Here is a 6455-nt window from a genome sequence, read left to right as displayed (position 1 = left end):
ACTGAATCAGCCTTACAAATTTCTGCTCGTATTATATGACAGACATATGGCTTTGTTTAAAGTCGAGAAACTCTTTACAATTTTTATCAATAAATCTTTGACTAATGTATTTCTTTCGAAATTCGGCTTGGAAGAAATCCCAAGTGACTCACTCACTCGGAACTATCGATATCAAAGTTTTCCACCAATGGTATGCCGTATCTCTCAGAAGTGAAACAACACATGTAATACATTCTTCTGGATTCAAAGACAATTCATCAAACACTTTTATCGTGTTCTCTAACCAGAACTCGGCCTTTTCAGCATCATCATTTGTTGTAGCTCGAAACTCTTTGACCCCATACTTTCTAATCTTATCTACCGGAGGCTTACTTATTTGAACTGGATTCACTGGTGGCATAATAGGAGCTTGCAAAGAATTGGCCGGGGTGGAGGTTGTTGAATAGCTGGATTGGTTCTAATATATTGGCTAAAACAATCGTTCATCATCTGATAGAAGGATTGTCTAGCCTCACCATCATGGCTACTCGTAGCCAGTTGAGAATCAGATGGCACCGTCCCTTGCGCGGGAGCAGGCACATTGCTTTTGACATTGTTTGCTACAGCTCTTTTGAGATCCATTTGCTATATAAAAGAACATTTCAATGTCAGGATTCATCACACTATCACAGTTCATAAACATGGCATGTATAGCTAGACTCACATACGCTATGGTAGTCCTAGAACTGACTAAACTATAGCTTTGATACCAACAAAATATAACACCCCTAACCCGTATCCGTCGTCAGACTAGGGTTAAAAGCATTACAGGAAAAATCAAAACATTTAACATTTATTTCACAAACATCATAGTATCAAAGATCAAACATCAGCATAGTGTCCCTTATTTAGGTCATCGAGACCTTAAACATACATCATAAATGGGTCAGGATTAAACCGAGTTCATACAACTTTTTTTCAAAACTTAAACATTTCTCAAAGTAATACAGGTCACATGCTCATGTGAACAGGCCGTGTGCCTTACATGGCATTAGACACACTCGTGTGTCTAGGCCGTGTCAAAACAGGGCTTACAAACTAACTTGCTCATACGGCTACAAGACACGCCCGTGTCTCTTGGTCGTGGTCGACACTAACTTGAGTCACAAGGCTAGCCACACACCCGTGTACCTTGGCCGTGCTCGAGCCTAACTTACAATTGTTGGGTACCCTAGAGGACATACAACCGTACAACATGACCGTGTGTCACACATGGCTGAGACACACGCCCGTGTCTCTGCCCGTGTGGACAAAAACAAGTCATTAGAAAAGCCAATTTTCCACCCATTTAAATCAAACCTACAAGCAACCAAAATCACAACATTTCTTAACCAATTCATATCCAATTCACAACCAAAACATTAACCATTCATGTTATATCATTGCCAACCAATTCGATGCTTAATAACCTTACTATTTTATGCCGAAACATAAGACAAAAACATCTCAAAATATATGGTTTATAAACCTTAATACATACCACTCAATCTCATACTATGAAATTACCAAATACTTGCCAGATTGACCATTTATTTTGGCCAAACAAGAACATGTCATAAACATAACTTCATCATATAACTTATACCACAGCTCATTCATAAACATATCCATAATCAAGCCAAATCACATGGCTAGATATATACACATTTCAAAACATATTCAAAGTACTTCTAGCCTATACATGACATACTCTAATATTTACATTTCTAAAATGTACCAAAATGAAGTTTGATAGTGCGGTGATGATCCACAATGATCCCTGAGCTTCCAATGGCTACGATATCTGTAATACAATTAAGAGACACACGGAGTAAGCTTATAAAAGCTTAGTAAGCCATATACAAATAAACCTAACATATTAAACATTAATTCATTATCAAATTTCATATACTTCAAGTCATAAACTATTACAAATTCCATATTCACATACATTTCATATCATCCAATCTCCATGACATATACAGCATAATTTCTCATGCTCTTACCACATATCATCTTTTGTTCATTAAAGAATACTTACTTACCTTTCACTATCAAATGTGATACTCATTTCAAACGTACCTGAATCGGATATGTATTTCACAAGTCATTCATTTTTAGGAATGGCCGTTTGAACCATTCAGAAACATAAGGATACGCGGATAGCTCAGAGAACATATACAATGCCAACGTCCCAGATGTGATCTTACATGTAATCAAACATCGATGCCACTATCCCAGACAGAGTCTTACACGAAATTAGATACGATGCTGATGTCCCAGACATGGTCTTACACGTAAAACAGAAGTCGATGCCAACGTCTTAGACGTGTTCTTACACAAAGACACATATCAGATCCTATGTCATGACATATGTATCTTAACTATTCTTAAGGTTCGTATAGGGCTTTTTAGACGTCGGAACCTTGTCAATACTTTCTCGGATAGCGTACATTTAGCTCGAACATTCATTCATCACAATTCAATATCAAATGAATAATAATAATTTAATTCAAACAAGTTTATTTGTATATCGACTTACCTCGTACGGATTCGGATGGATGGAATCGATTACTCGACAACTTTCGACTTTCCCCGATCTAATTCCGTTTTCTTTAACTCTTGATCTATATAAATTCAAATTTAACTTATTCAATCACAAATTCATTCAAAACAATCCATAAACACATATTTAGGGCATTTTGAAAACTAGCCCTCATATTTTCACATTTTAACACTTTAGTCCCTATTTAACAAAATCACAAAATACACATAATTTGCATATACTCATGCTTGGCCGAATATTCATAGCACTCATACAAGTCCACACATTTCATTTATTTCACCCTTAAATTACAAATTTCACAATTTAGCCCATTTTACTCAAAATCATCAAAAATCCAAAGATAAAAGATATTAACCCAAATTATATTTTCCATTTATCAACAACTAACTTCACAAAACTCATAGTTTCATCAATGGCATAACTCAAAATCATCAACAAAATAAAAAATTGAGACATGGGCTTCATAGTATACAGAGCAACGATTACAAAAACATAGAAATTATAAAAACTGAACAAATTCCATACCTTAATCAAGGAATTCAATGGCCGAACCCTAGGTTGTGTTTTTCTTTCTTTTTCTTTTGCTACAATCGGCCAACAAAGATGATAATGGCAATTTTATGTTTTTGTTTCTTTTTAATTAACACACTATACTAAATTACCATATTAACCTTTATTAATCCATTACAAATTCACTTAATGGATGGTTATTTATGTCCATTCAGACTTACAATGGTCAAATAACTACATAAGGACCTCACAATTATAAAGCCAAATCAAATAGGCACTTTAACAATTAGAAGGCCACTTTAACATTTTACACGGTTAGGTCCTTTTTCAAAATTAAACACACAAACATTTAAATTTTCATACGACACTTTCACACATAGTAATTCATATATTATAAGCATAGAAAATAATATTTAAATATTTTTTAACTCGAATTTGTGGCCCCGAAACCACTTTTTTGATTAGGGTCAAAATCAGACTGTTACAAACCTCAACTCTTCCAACTCATCCAATTGTAACATCCTTCTCTCACCAGCTTGCTTAAGATCAAAGTTCAATTTCTTCAAAGCCCAGTGAGCTCTATTCTCCAACTCTAATGGCAAATGACATGCCTTCCCAAAAACCAACTAATAAGGAGTCATTCCTAATGGTGTTTTAAATGCTGTTAGATAGGCCCATAATGCATCATCGAGCCTTCGAGACCAATCTTTTCTGCTAGGGCATACTACCTTTTCAAGGATACCTTTGATCTCACGGTTCACTCTTTCAACTTGCCTATTAGACTTAGGGTGATAAGTAGTAGCAATCTTGTGTTTCACATCATATTTTTCAAGCAACCACTTATGCCATTTGTTCACAAAGTGAGAACCTTCATCACTAATAATAGCTCTTGGTGTCCCAAATCGTGTAAACACATGCTTATGTAGGAATCGTATGACTACCTTAGCATCATTTATAGGGTATGCTTCAGCTTCAACCTACTTGGACACATAATCCACAGCAACTAAGATGTATTTGCTCCCATATGAAGAAGGAAACGATCCTAAGAAGTCAATGCCCCACATGTCGAATAATTCAATCTCTAAAATGTTTGTTAAGGGTATCTCATTCCTTCGTGATATGTTTTCACTCATTTGGAATCTATCACAGTTTTTCACATAAGCATAAGCATCTTTAAATAGTGTAGGCCAAAAGAAACTTACTTGCAAAGTATTTACTGCGATACATGCACCACCAAAGTGTCCCCCACTTGGAGATGAATGGCAATGATGTAAGATCTCAGTAATCTCACTTTCAGCTACACACTTTCCGATTATATTATCTGCACACTGTTTAAACAAGAACTGGTCCTCCCAGAAATAATATCGACTATCATGAAGGAATTTTTTCCTCTGTTGGTATGTCAATTCTAGAGGAATTATTCCACATGTAAGATAATTATCAAAAATAGCAAACCAAGGTGTTTCATGAATTTGACTCAACTCAAATAAGTGCTTATTTGGGAAATTCTCGTTGATAGGCACATGTGATCGAGTTACCTCATCTTGCTCTAACCTCAACAGATGATCAGCTACTTGATTTTCAACACCTTTTCTGTCTTGGATCTCAAGGTCAAATTCTTGGAGTAAAAGTACCCAACGAATTAGCCTTAATTCTGCATCTTTCTTCGTGAGCAAGTATTTAATGACCGCATGGTCAGTAAATACTGTAACTTTGGTACCTATAAGATATGAGCGGAATTTGTCAAAAGCAAAAACTATAGTAAATAGTTCCTTTTCAGTTACCGTATAATTGCGTTGGGCTCCCGTCAAGGTTCTACTTGCATAGTAACTGGGGTGGAACACTTTATTCCTTCTTTGACCCATCACAGCTCCAATAGCGTAATCGCTTGCATCGCACATCAACTCAAAAGGTGTGCTCCAATTGGGTGTAATGATTATTGGGGCTGAGATTAACCGTTTTCTCAACTCTTCAAAAGTTTCTAAACATGCTTCCTTTAAATCGAACACTGTATCTTTCTCTAACAAGGAACACATTGGTTTAAAAATTTTCAAAAAATCATTGATAAACCTTCAGTAAAAATCGACATGGCCTAAGAAACTTCTGACTCCTTTCACATTCATTAGGGCTGATAATCTTTCAATTACGTCCACCTTTGCTTTGTCGACTTCAATTCTTTTCTTTTAAATTCTATGCCCTAAGACAATCCCTTCCTTAACCATAAAATGGCATTTTTCCCAGTTAAGGACTAGATTCATCTCTTCACATATCTTCAGTACCTTAGCTAAATTACTCAAAAAAATATCATAAGTGTTCCCAAAAATAGAAAAATCATCCATGAAAACCTCCACAAAATTTTCAACCATATCAGTGAATATTGCCATCATGCATTGTTGGAATGTTGCAGGTGCATTGCATAAACCAAAAGACATTCGCCTAAAAGAAAACGTACCGTACGGACAAGTAAAGGTTGTTTTATGTTGGTCTTCCAGAGCTACAACTATTTGGTTACATTGTAACACCCCAAACCCGTGACCGTCACCGAATTTGACCACGAGGTGTTACCGGGCTTACTTTACTTATTCCTCTCTTGGAAAATTTTTTTGTTTTCCTTTATCTGTTCCAGGCAGGCTAGTTAACTGCGTCACTGCCACCTTAAAAATCATATCTCGAGTTCCAGAACCCGAAAACCAAATCCGTAAATTTTCCCCGAATTTAGACTCATATATCCATCCATGGATTTATTTCTAGAATTTTTGGTCGGGCCAATTGGTACAGTTTATTAGTTAAAGTCACCCCTGTTTCAGGGTTCGACTACACTGACCTTTGCGCATTACGACCTGGATATCATCTCGTACAGAGCTCTAATGCTCATGCCGTTTGTTTCTAATGAAACTAGACTCAAAGGGGAATCTATGCATATAATGAATGACTTCTAATTGTTTCTGGATAATTTATGGTAAATTTTCAAAGTGTAAACAGAGGATCCAGAAACTGTTCTGGCCCTGTCTCACGAAATCTTGAATATCTCTCAAAATACAGCTCATATGGTCGTTTCGTTTCGTCCATATGAAAATAGACCATCAAGCTTCGAGTACATAATTTTCTTAGCAATTAATTCCACTTCTACTATTTTTGGTGATTTTTCGATCTCATATCACTGCTGCTGTCCGCAACAGTTACTGCAGTAGACTATGCCAATTTCATGAATCTTTCCTTGGCCTTACTAATCATTCATCATACATGGCACAACTATGGCCACCTTATCAAAATTAAGGTTTCTAAGACCTGTGGCTATAGGTTCTAGCATCCCACTCAAACGACCACATAGGCCATTTTCACATGGCTTAAAGTTTACAAC

This window comes from Gossypium arboreum, chromosome 8 (genome assembly GCF_025698485.1).
Source record: "Gossypium arboreum isolate Shixiya-1 chromosome 8, ASM2569848v2, whole genome shotgun sequence".
NCBI classification, from domain to species: domain Eukaryota; kingdom Viridiplantae; phylum Streptophyta; class Magnoliopsida; order Malvales; family Malvaceae; genus Gossypium; species Gossypium arboreum.
The sequence above is the reverse complement of the archived record's forward strand: the minus strand, read 5'-3'. Positions refer to the sequence as shown.